The sequence below is a fragment of the Microtus oregoni genome, unplaced genomic scaffold, assembly GCF_018167655.1.
Source record: "Microtus oregoni isolate MIOR12 unplaced genomic scaffold, Mior012 000025F_ref0000491, whole genome shotgun sequence".
Classification (NCBI taxonomy): domain Eukaryota; kingdom Metazoa; phylum Chordata; class Mammalia; order Rodentia; family Cricetidae; genus Microtus; species Microtus oregoni.
In genome coordinates this window covers 11,481,136-11,494,223 of record NW_024543084.1, presented here as the reverse complement: position 1 = coordinate 11,494,223, position 13,088 = coordinate 11,481,136, and the positions used below count along the sequence as shown (strand labels likewise).

General features: G+C 49.5%; 1 protein-coding gene and 1 non-coding gene across 2 annotated transcripts in view; one reads left to right on the top strand and one right to left on the bottom strand.

The window, feature by feature from the left end:
* Rxra (retinoid X receptor alpha) overlaps nt 1-13,088 on the bottom strand; it is a 110,003-nt gene that overhangs the window by 89,410 nt on the left and 7,505 nt on the right. The window lies entirely within an intron of this gene.
* On the top strand, nt 10,349-10,453 carry LOC121463179. The gene has a single exon (XR_005976399.1). It is a non-coding gene; the product is annotated as a U6 spliceosomal RNA (small nuclear RNA).

Below are 13,088 nucleotides of genomic sequence, written 5' to 3'. Positions count from 1 at the left end.
CTCTTTTCTCACACTGCTCCAACTCAGCCTTGTAAACAGTCTAGGGATTGACTAGTGAATGGAGTTTTTAAAGGCCAGTGTTGCTGGGCACCCTGAGGCTACATCAGACAGACATCTGGGGCCCAGCAGTTCCTGGGACTCCAGGGGGACTGAGCTGTTCCCAATTCATTTCTAGTGGAATATTCTTGACCAGGAAATTCAAATCCTGAACTAGTGGTAGATAACAGGGGGCTGGAGTGTCTAACCCTCGATAAGGCCCTCTTCAGAACTCCAGCACCTAACCCACAGAGTCCCTTGGTCTCCCAGTGGAGGACCCCTCCCCCCCCCAGTGGCTCAGTCTGGAGTAACCGTGAGCCAAGCTGGATGATGGAAGGCGAAGCTCAGAGAGGCAAGGCCGCGTGGAGCTGTGACTAGCCCAACTGTCCAGACTCAGCCCCCCTCTCCATGCCTGTCTTTCCAGAGGGTAAGAGGAAAAGTTGTTTGTACTCCTGTCTGTCCCAATTGGTAGCCACAAAGGACAGTAGTGCCTATGGATCAGGACCTTGGGGGTCTTCAATCCCAAGAGATCCTTCTGTCTGTCACCAGCAGTGGAGAAGCATGGGATGGGGTGGGACAGATGTGCTTACAATTAGGGCCTCTATGAGAGAGGGAACAGGATTAGGGAGCAACTCTGTGCAAGAACCTGTGCGTTTCAGAGGGCCCTAGCAGTTCCAGGGGTGCTGGGGAAAGTGGAGGGACAGGAGAGATGAGTCCCAAGAGAAGGATGTTTGTGTATCGCAGGTGCCAGGTCTGCAGCATACTTCAGGCCTCCACCAGTGCCTTCCCAGCCAGGAAGACCCTACTCCCTATTCCATAGATAGAGACACTGATTGAGGCTGGTGCAGCTGAGATTGAGTCTGGGTCCCACAGTAGACCCAGCACCATGGGCACCAGCTAGTGGCCAGATTTCCCAAACCCCCCCCCCAGAAGACTGCCAATCTCACACGCCTCCATCCAGCGAGCCACTGCACCTGCCTCCTCACAGGGCAGGAGATGGCAGGGAAGTCTGGAGACTGGAGAGAAAGGAAAGCTGATGGCTTTGGAGAAAGGGGTGTTGTGGGAGGTACCAGGAGGAAGAGGCCAAAACGGCCAACTCTACCCTCGGACAAAGGCCCTTCGCGGACATCGGTCTCTTCCTCTGTAAGATAAGAGGACATGATCAATGAATCATAGAGGGCTGTTGGGCTTAAAACAAGATGACCGTGGAAAGTAGATACTGACACATCACAGGAGCTAAGAACACTAAGGGAATCTCCCAGCCTAGGACAGGATCCCAACCTCACCTGAGTTCAGGCAGCATAACTCTTGCCGCCTCCTGCACCCTGCCCCTCTCCACACGTAGCCCATCAAGCGAAGAGATAATGTGTTTTATCGGGGCATTTATTATCGACAATTGCTCCATAAATTTCCTGTTCACATACATATACATACGAACTGAATAAATATTCAGAGAAAAGACTCCCTGCCCAATCCCCTGATGTCACCAACTTGCCCCCATAAAGATAACGGGAAATGATTCATAATATTTATTTGACAGACATGATATGAACCGTAATAGTCTGTTGGGATTAAAAATATCCGTCTGTCTCTGTCATTCACCAATGTGGTTTAAATATTATGTATGTGGCCACTGCGGCAGCAGGAGAGGCGAGCGGTTATTGATAGCGCCATAAAGAGGCGTCATTTTTGCATTGAAGAATGGGTAAAGTAACCCTGGAGTTTGCCGAGTGCTTCTCCTCGGGGCTTGCAGCAAGAGAAACTGTACTTAAAGTGCTGCTCTCCCTTGCCTGGCCCTCCAGTCAACGAAAGAGGCAGAGGCACACCCTGGCACACATCATCCAGCCAGCATTGGCTCACGTGGCCTATGAGAGGAGTCCTGGCTAGGCTCCAGGCTGCAGCTCAGCCTAGGGAGGCTGCCATCCTACCTCTGGAGGTCTGGGGCCGACTGCAGGCCTTGGGAATGAAGACCCCCCCAAAGGCCCACACTTTACTTCCTACTGGTCAGGCTGTTGCCAACGGCCGCCCAACCCAGAGCAGACGGTACTTCTACCCCCACCCAGTTTGCCCAGCTCTAACCCCTTTTCCAGCTCCCTTTGCCCTGGGGATGAAGTCCAGACTCCTAGCAAAACTCACGAGGCCTGAACTCTCCCTCCCTCCCTGAGTCATCTTCCTCCTGTACACCAGCTCTACCCACAGCCACCCCTCCTCAGGCTAGCTGAGGAGGAATGGCTGCCCCATGCCTCGTCTACACTGGCCACCCCACATTTTACCTGAAGACCCAGCTTCCATGTGATACCCACACTTACCAATATACACATGCCTTTGCACACGCACATGTACACACACACGCATCTTCTTTCACTCACTGTAGGCAGACTTGCAATCCATAGCTCTCCATGTCCCCACCGGACAGCGTCCCAGCACTTTTAAGTGCTAATGAAGGGACCGGGTGGTGGTAGCACATGCCCTTAATCTCAACACTTGGGAGGCAGAGGCAGGTGGATCTCTGTGAGTTCGAGGCCAGCCTGGTCAACAAGAGCTAGTTCCAGGACAGGCTTGGACAAGCTCCAAAGCTACAGAGAAACCCAGTCTCAAATAACAAAGCAAACCAAAAAAGCTAATGGAGGGACACAGGGACCTTGTTTTGAAGGGGCTTGAGGGAGGCATTTCCAATCCCAACATCAGAGTCCTTTTCCACTTATACAGCACCCCCCCCCCAAAAGACCTTCCACCCTAGGGCCTCAACTTATTTATCAGTGTCGTCGTGCCCCCTACCCCAACCCCTGCCTCAAGATTTAGGTCCCTCTGAGGAAAAGGCTCATTTACTAATAAAGACTTTAGGGGTTTGCTTTGGAGAGCAGCCAATGTCCTATCACTGAGTCAATCTCTGACAGGGTGGGTTTACCCCCCACCCTGCCTCATCCTGGGCCCCTAATCAAGCCCCCCATCTTGAGTCCCAGAAGACAAGACAGCCACAATACCCGGGGGAGCCCAGTCCCTAAGCTGATGAATTACCAGCTCATGGTGACAATTGGCCTTTGTTTGTCCCTCTAATAAGGGTCCCCTTCCCCCAAAAGAGCTTCTTCTGAATTGAGACACAAGAAGGGGCTGTCCTGGAAATGAGGTCACCCGGAGGAGGCCAGACAGATGCCTGCAGTCAGCAGGCCTGAGAGCATAGTCCCAGGCCTCAGAGCCTCCCTGAAACAAGGGAAATACCCCAAGACAGGTCTGTACTGCCCAGAGCATCACTAAGAAGCTGAGGGGAAGCCCCGAGCATTATCCCATGCCACACATGTGGCCCCTCACTATACCCTACCTGGTTAAGTCTGTCCTCCTAGGACACCTGCTTCTCGTATGCCTAGCCTCCTACTTTGAAGCATTCACATGTGGGGCTCCTATGAGGTACCTGCTCTCAATATGTCCTCACAACTTGGAAGTTTCCTACTGCCCTAAACTGGAGCTTCCCTTGGGCAGAACACCCCTAGGCTGCAGGAGCTCTCTGCTTCCTTCACAGCCTATTGGAGCCCTTACCCAGAGTGATGGAATCCCAGAAAAGGCAAAGATAGACTTAGAAGGGAAACTGCCTTAGGCCGGTGGGCTGTGCAGGGGCTCAGCAATCAACACTATGACTGTCCTTGGTATGGAAGGCATCAGTCAGGTAGAGAGTCACATCCTGCTTGAAGCCGCCTAGGGACCCCAGACCTTGGTTAGTCTTTACTTGTCACTGAGTCACCTGATGGACTCCCCTGTAGTAGCAGATCTAGAAGGAATCCTAACGCCTCAGCTTCTTGTCCTATGGCTTTAACAACTGGAAGGCTATAGACATTCAGGAATGGAAGCCAAGGTTCCCGTCCCCCTTCCATAGCAGCAGGGCAGGGAAAGAGCCTGGCTCTGCCAGTTCTGTCATCCCAGAAGTCCTCCTCACCTGGCCACACACTGTTAGTGGTATTTGGAATTTTGTTGTTATTGCGGGGATGGTGAGCTTTTGAGACAGTGTGGATGCTATTTTGTTGTTGTTGTTGTTGTTGTTGTTGTTGTTTTCGGAGTGTCTTAGTCACTGTTCTGTTGCTGCCAAGAGACAACATGACCAGAGAAAACATTTAATTGGGGGATTGCTTACAGTTTCATAGGGTTAGTCCATTATCATCATGGTGGAGGCATGGCAGAAGCATGGTACCACTTACGGCACTAGAGCAGTAGTTGAGAGTTACCTCCTGATCTGCAGAGATGCCAAGAGGGGGTAGGGGCCCGGGTCTGGAATCAGCTTCTGAAACCTTAAAGCCAACCTCCAGGGACACACTTCCTCCAACAAGAACACACCTTCTAATCCTTCTCAAACAGTGCCACTCCCTGGTGGCTAAGCATTCAAATATATGACCCTCTAGGGGCCGTTCTTATCCAAACCACCACACCGAGTTAATCATATGGGGTTCAGGGTCAGATCTATCTGCGCATGTACCCCCCTCTGCTGACTGGTCAGGTTTCAGGTATCAGTGTCCATGTCGGAGAGGACTGACCATGTAGAATTCTCTCCATCAAATGACACAATGTCTCTGAGCCTGGTCTGAGCAAATTCTCTCTCTACACATGGTATGAGCAGCAGGATCCCGAGTTCAGCATCGGGGAATTCTCTATGGTGCAAGGGCTGGCAGTTTGGTGACAGACAAACTGGTTGGGGCCGGGCCACAACTAAATCATTTGGCTGGAAGCTTCAAGATGGCTTCAGTGATGGTACCCTTGCCCCAAACTTCATGGCACCAAGGCTGCCAGACAATGCAGGTCATGTGAGCTAAGTCTGACCAAGGATGTAACCATTAAGGTTCGAACTGTGCTAGGAGGCCTCCCCATAGCCTGTCTGGCCTCTGGTCTCAACTTTCAAGAATTTCCATACTTGGAAAACCAAGGGAGAACCAAGAGCCTCTCAGCAGATCTGGGAACCACTCAGAGATGCTGAATGGCTAGGAAGGACACAGGTCCCTGCTGTCAGGCAGCCACAGGACAAAAGCAGAGAGGTGAACTCTGCCTTGCCAATCATATACAGCTTCACGGCTCAGCTTGGAATGAGTGTACGTACCCGGGATAGCTGACTATCTATTGCTGCACCATGTAGACTGCCCCTGTGGTCAGCAGTGCAGAGGAAGCTGGCCAGCCACGGGGCCCTGAGTATCCTCATACGAGCCTGTGCTAGAATTGCTACGTTGCAATGCAAGGGGAAGCGAGAAGCAGCTTGATGCATAGATGGTGGGAGCCCAATCCCCAATATGTATGGTAAAGTTTGGAAAGAAATGCATCTTACCTTACTCACTGATGATAGTGAGGCTCTACAGAGAGCCTGGGCTTGCACAGCCTCCCCTGCGCTTTTCCTCATCTTTCCCAATGAATTTTATTACCTTCATGATCAGATATAGTCTTGGACCCCCGCCCTCCACAAAGTCCAGTATGAGATCCAGCAGGATAGTACCCTGCCCCACCTCAGCTACATTGCCCGTTGCCCCAAGTCACCCATGTAACATCCAGAAACAGGGTTCAAACCCCAAGGACATTCTCCTCTTGATAAGCTCCAGTGCCACAGGCCTTCCTCAGCCCTGGTCAGCCCTCCCCAAGGGTCAGCTCCCCTCCAAGAGCCTGCAGAAACACCAGCGTCTTCCTTCTACGATAAGAAGGCATTCATCCTTCCCTCTCTGTGCTGCCAGGAGATTTATCTGATCTGCCTACCCTGTCACCGGGCCAGGGAAGATTAATAATGCTCTTAATTTCCTAAGCACAGAAGGTTGCATCTAAATGGCCAAAATATTTGGACCACAGCACGACAAGTGAGCTCATTTCAGTGGTTTTAAAAGCTGACGCAGACATGGTTTGACTTGGTTCACTGTTGTCTCGTGCCAACACAAGTGAATGACTCGCTCCTCCAGGAGGAGGGTACCCTGGACCCCAGTGCTCCAGACTCTAGCAGTGAAGCCCAATACCCTCAACACCAGCATGCTGGATACAAGGATGCCATATCCTAACACCCCAAATCTAAACAATCTAGGCTCTGGTACCCCAAACCCCAACATGCTGGATCCAAGATCACCAGATACCAGCACCCTCAATGCCATTAACCCAGATCCCAGCACCTCTTACCACAGCACCCCAGACATTAAAATCCACAGTCCTAGACTCCAGCAGTATGAACTCCAGTACCTCAGATGCCAGCACCCTGAACTCAGTACCGCCCCCACCCCAGCACTCCGCAAACAAATCTCAGGAGAAAGTGGAGGGTCACAGGTGAATGCAAGCCACATCCCAGCTGACACACTGGTACTGGACACATGTTCTGTGGGCCAGGTCTATCCAGGACAGGGAAGGAACCCAAAGTACAAGGAGATGAAGTGGAAGCGACACCCAAGGGGGAGTCTAAGGTCCCCTGCCCGAGCAAGACTTAGGGCCCTTTGGCGGTCTGCTCTCCTTCACCCTCCAGTTTTACACATTGGGACTGAGGCCCAAAGGATAAGGGGCTTTCCCAAGGCTATCCAGGGAGTAGGGCCCCCAGCCCGACCAGGACCCAGCAGCCCCAGCTGTGGCCCCTCCTTTGGGTACCCTGTGTTGTTGCTGCCCCCAGGAAGCCTTTGAACTGCTTTGTCTGGGACCACTGGACACGTGCCCGGCAGAGAGACAAGCAGAGCACTAACAGGATTTGTGGCTCAGCCATTTCTGTGCTTTTCTGAGAATGAAGAGGAATTAGCACAGACCCCAGCCCCCTACACCACCCCACAGGCATTTTTCTATCTTAGTCACCCTTCCTCCAGGCTAAGCTGCACACCCGGCAGTTAGGCAAAGACTCTAGCTGGTTGTTGGCTCTCCTGTGAGTTCCCAGCCCTCTGCCCTATTACCAGGAGGTCTAGCCTGGCAGGGGCAGAGATAGCTGGGCTTTCCTGATGCTCTGTGGTTAAAATCGCAAGTCCTATGGCTGCAAGGCCAAGGCCAGCATCTTGGTTCTCAGACCCTTCTCTATGCCATCAGCAGATTATGAAAGTGCTCTGTGAAGGCTGTCATCCATCAGGAAAGGTAGTTCCAGAGGTCATGGGTGCTGAGACTGTGAAGAACCCTCAGGGCACACTCCAAGATGGAAGGTACTACGGAGAGTAACTGAGCCCGACATCTTATGTAAGTGGACTCCTCATGGACAATGGCACTAGCTTTTCTTGGTCCCCTCGTAAGAGGTATCCATTGTGCTATAACTGTCCCCAGGGTTCATCTGCGGCTACTGAGAAATTCTAGGTTGTGACTATCTCAGGGGCTTTCTGGCTGGCTCCTACCAGCCCCTGTAACTGGATCACCACCTCAAGATAAGTTAGCACTCACACAAGTGAGGGGTCTGTGGCTTAGCCTGTGAGGACTGACAGACCAGGACTCCACCACTCTTGCCTGAATGCCCTAGGACACAGCCTCAGTTTCCTCTCTTGTGCAGTAGAATTTAATAGTAGACAAGACACGTAGCACAATGTCCATTAAGAGCAAATAATACTCAGCTTTTGTCATATTTTGTTTTGTTTCTGCATGTCAGGCAAGGCATTGAACCTAGTGAGTGTCTCGTGTTTGCCAGGCAAGCCTCTACTGCTGAGCCACATACACCCCAAACAAAAACATACTTAATTTAAAAACAAAATAGAATTTGACTGTGAGAAAGAAACAGTAAAAAAAAAAAAAAACTCAGTTAATTCCTTGTGCATGGCAAAGGAAGGAGGTGACACACCCCATCCTGATGGGCAGCCTCCCTGGCCTCCAGCTTTAGGATCTCATGAAAAGGAGATGCCCCCTTTGACAGTAGAGGGTGTGGCCCCTCCCCAGCTGGAGCAAGAGAGCATCAGGCTGTATCTGCATCTATGGCAGTCAGAAGTTGGTGATGTGGAATTCCCCTCTGTATGCTGTAAATATGTTTTATTACCACTGGCTAATAAAAAAGCTGCTTTGGCCTATGGCAAGGCAGAATAGAGGTGGGAAACTAAACTGAATGCAGGGAGAAAGAAGACGGAGTAGGGGAGATACCATGTGGCTGCAGACGGCACTAAAGAAGGCTTGGTGGTTAAGAGCCTGTGACGCTCTTGCAGAGGACCTGAGCTCTGTTCCCAACCCCTGTGTCAGGTGGCTCACAGCCACTGTAACTCCAGCACTTGGAGATTCAGTGCCCTCTTCTGTACCCCATGGGCACCTATACTCACATGCACGCACACACATAGGCACACACTTAAAAATAATAAAATAGCTGAGTGTGGTGGCACACATCTTTAATCCTAGCACTCAGGGCACAGAGGCAGGTGGATCTCTGTGAGTTCAAGGTCAGCCTGGTCTACACAGTAAGACTCTGTTTCAAAAAAAAAAAAAAGAAAAATCACTGAGGGAGTAAAAAAGGCTGTATATAAATGATATACCAAGCTGGGCCGTGGTGGCGCACGCCTTTAATCCCAGCACTCGGGAGGCAGAGGCAGGCGGATCTCTGTGAGTTTGAGGCCAGCCTGGTCTACAAGAGCTAGTTCCAGAACAGGCTCCAAAGTTACAGAGAACCCAGTCTCAAAAAAATAAAAATAATAAATAAATAAATAAATAAATAAATAAATAAATAAAATGTCATATTCATGGATTAGAGCTCTTGATGTGAGACTTTGGGTTTCCTAAACTGATGCTACACAGTCCCATTGAAAATCCCTATACGATTTTTGGACGGAAGTTGACAATTCATTTGTAGAAATGCCAGTAAATTACCTAGAACAGTCAAAGCAATTTTTGAAAGAAAAATGAAATTGAATAATTTTCTTGATTTTAAGTGTGTCTACAAAAACTAACACAAAGTGGTTTGATGTTCGTTTAAAAGAAATAAGTGGAGGCCAGAAAGGTGGCTCAGCAGTTAAGAGCACACTGCTCTTGCAGAGGACCTGGGTTCAGTTTCCAACACCCACATCAGCCTTTGAGTCTGCGGGCACCTGCACTCTCGTGTGTATGTGCACACTCACACACATGTGCGTGAACACACACACAACTTTAAAATGAAATATTGGACAAGTGAAAGATGCTATGTATATTTTAGAACCCTGCAATAAGACCTCATGACAATTGACACGGGAGCCTAGACAATGCAGTAGAGAACTTGTTACAAAAAGGCTCTCAAGAGCTGTATCCACTAGATACCATATAAAAAATTAAACATCAACCCCAACATCAAACACAGATGTTAACTTGAACTAGATCACAGAGAACTAAAGGGAACTAACTCAATTAACTAAACTAAATTAACAAACATTAAAAGGGCCCTGAAAAAAAAATTGATGAAATCTTTGAAAACTTATGGTAACAATGGCACACAAAAATCTTGAAATCTTTTTTATTTATTTTTTTTTTTTTTTTGGTTTTTCGAGACAGGGTTTCTCTGTGGTTTTGGAGCCTGTCCTGGAACTAGCTCTTGTAGACCAGGCTGGTCTCGAACTCACAGAGATCCGCCTGCCTCTGCCTCCCAAGTGCTGGGATTAAAGGTGTGCGCCACCACCGCCCGGCTTGAAATCTTTTTTAAAGGTAAATTGGACTTTAGCAAAATTAAAAGCCTTCATTCTGCAAAACATGTCATTAAAATAGAAAATCCAAGACACATATTGATGGAGAATATGTGCAATGCACAGATCACAAAGATGTGTGTATGCGCGTGTGTGCGTGTGCGTGTGCGTGTGTGCGTGTGCGTGTGCGTGTGCGTGTGTGTGTATGTGTGTGTGTGTGTGTGTGTGTGTGTGTGTGTGTGTGTAAAGAGAGTCATTCAGGTTGTCACAGTGAGGTAGGAGACAGAAGGTAGCTTTGGAGGCCCTGGTGATCCAAACCTGCTCCTGCCATGTGCTAGCTACATGACTTCAGTCCCTCAACCCACTACTTCCTCAGCAACAAGAGGGAGAGAAGAAAAGAGCTGTCACAGGGGGTACAACAGCTTCACCTCCATGAGCAGCAGGCTCCATGTGGGAGAGCGGTGTCTCAGTGGGTACACACTGCAGATCCTTATGGTCATAATGTCCATCCATGGCAAGTGTGAGCCCTGTGTGTGTCCATGGCATGCATACCTAAGTGTGGGCAGGGGCTCACAGTGTACCTGCCCATAGTGTGGTGTCCATTTTGTGGGTACCATTGGAATACATAGGAGGTGAAAACAGGGTCAATGATCAGCAGCCAGACAGAGGGACAGGGACACCCAGGAGGGAAAGGATGTGTATCAGATCTCAAACCTCAGAGGATACAGTGACTGCAGAAAGAGCTGTCCGATTGGGACGTCTGGGGCAGAAATAGTAGATACCGTGCTCACTTCGGCAGTGCATATACTAAAATTGAAACGACACAGAGAAGATTAGCATGGTCCCTGTGCAAGGATGACACGCAAATCCGTGAAGCGTTCCATATTATTTTTTAGAGCTTCCCTTGTGACTGTACATAGTGGGCTGCCTGTGGCCTCAGGTGGATCAGTCATTAAAATAAAACAAGCCTAAAAAAAAAAAACAGTAGATACCCAGAGCTTAAAATGCTGTGGTAGGCGTCCCTTGGTGGTGAAGGAGCCTTGTGTCAAAGCCACTTGGGGCCTAGGTTTGTAACTCAGTTGATAAAGTGCATGCCTAGGCGTGCATGAGACCCCGAGTTCAATTTCTAACATCACACAGACCAGGTATGGTGGCCCACGCCTGTAATCCCAGCAGCCAGGAGGTGGGTGTGAGAGAATGTGGAGGACTTCAGGATCCTGCCCTGCTACACAGTGAGTTCAAAGCCAGGCTGAACTCTCGAGACAGGTTCAAAACCCTGTCTCAAAAGCAAAAGAAAAAAGAGCTACAAGAGTTAGTTCCAGGACAGGCTCCGAAGCTACAGAAAAACCCTGTCTGCCTCCCCCCCAAAAAAAGAAAAAAAGAAAAAGAGAAAGAAAGAAAGGAAGGAAGAAAGAAAGAAAGAAAGAAAGAAAAGAAAAAGAAGTGTGACACACATCCTTACCCTCCTGGGTGTGACTGTGGAGCTACCCTGTCCCTCTATCTGGCTGCTTATCCCAGACCCAGTGTCTGCAGGCCCTTGATGTCCCCTGAGCCCTGGCTCCATATTTTACCCCACAGTATCTGAAACCCTCGGCACAAGGGCATATAAAAGATGGTCCTAACCTTGCAGGATACAACGAGCAAAGAGCTTTCTCCTGGTCCCCACTTCCACAGCTTAGCATTTTACTGCATTCTCCTTCAAGCCCCCAAATAAAACATAAGATCTATTGCACTGGGTGTGTTCAATTGGAGGAGACTTTGAGCTTTGCCCTGTTGGGAGGGGTTACCCTTTTCAGGGGAGGAACCTGCTCCAAGGAAAACACACGTTCCTCTAAGGAAAGGGAGCTTCTCAGAAAGATGCCCCTTGTCCTTAACTAAAACTAACTCGATTTCTACAGTGTGGCCCCATGAGATGACAAGGAGACAGTCTCAGGGGTCCTGCAGATCTCGTATCAAATTCCAGCCCTAGCACTGACCCTTTGGTCCAGTCCCTGAAGCTTAAAGACTCCAAGTTCTCATTTGTATCATGCCCCTTTTCCCAGGTAAGTTCTGAGGGCTCTGAGAAATCAGGATGGAGCAGGTGCTGCTCCCCTACCCCCTCAGGGTAGCTGTGGGCAACAAGCCAGAGCCTACAAGGGCTCCTTATCCTCAAGGATCAGCAGGGCAAAACTCTAGTCAGCATCAGGACCCTAGAACTGTATGGGAGACACCCTCATGCCTGTCCCCTCCTTGTGAATGCCCTGCTTGGTGCCACTATGGTGCCCTGGTTAAATCTCCTTGCTCACACTGGCTTTTTCTACGGGGATGTTTTATAGTTCTGTTAGTGCTGGCCTCAAAGTGTATTACCTTCTCACATGGAGGAACCAAGTCTCAAAGCATTCTTTGTACAAAAGAGCCCCCATGGCAAGACAAGGCTAGGCCGGGCTTAGGCCTGAGATACTGAGCTGAACCGCCACCCACAGATGCCATGCCCATCCAGAACATGCCTCAGAACCTGAAGCAGGCAAACATATTGCCTCAGTGTCGGTTGCAGTGTACCATGGGGCCCCTACATCTGGGGGCTCACAAAAACAGTCAACTATATTCCAAGACTGTGGGGGTCAGGAGTGACACAGGCCTCCAGCTAATATAGTGTTCGGGATGTTCATGGGCATTCAGATAGCAGCGAGCTGCTCTGGACAGTCGACCGTGGCTTTCTTTGCAGCATGATCAGACAACCTAGCTCAGTGCGTACCATCTTCTGGCACAGTCTGGTCAGTACCTTCTCAGGGAAAGTGGACTTCTGAGGTGTCAGCTCGGGGCTCACAGAATGTCTTGAAAGGCTCACGCAGGGAGCTTCAAGGCTTCCTCTCACCTAGCCTTGGAAGTTTGGTGACTTCATTTCTATTGTAGATTATTGGTTCAGCAAGCCGAAGAGCCACTCAGAATTAATGGAAAAGTTTAGACCCCAACTCTGAAGCAGAGGAATGTCTGTGAAAGGGCTCCGTGCAAGGCCATTTCCTTCATTGGCTGTACAGGTGAACCAAAAGAGAGGTGTTTTAACTTGTTACCACCAAAATCATCATTTTCTTCAGCAGTTTCCCTACCATCATTGGTACCATCAGCATCATCATCACAAGACCATCTACACCTAGGCAGTATCACCACCACTATTGTCAATACCCTCAGCGCCATCAAACACCACCATTGTCTGCATCATTAGCACCATCACTATTAGCATCCTCAAAGCTGTCAGCATCACTATCACGTTACCATCCACACTTCAGCTGTACCACCACCACCACGGTGTCAGCATCATCACCGTCAGCATCATCAGCACCATCTGTGTCATCAACACTATTAGCATCCTCACTGTTCTCAACATCGGTATTGCATTATCACCTGCATCTCATCAGTTCCAGCCATTACCATTCACACTGTCAGCAGCACCACCATCATCAACATCACTATTAAATCACTAGCTACTCCAAAGCATTACCAATAATCACCATCAGCATCTTCACCACTACCACCACCAGCATCCTC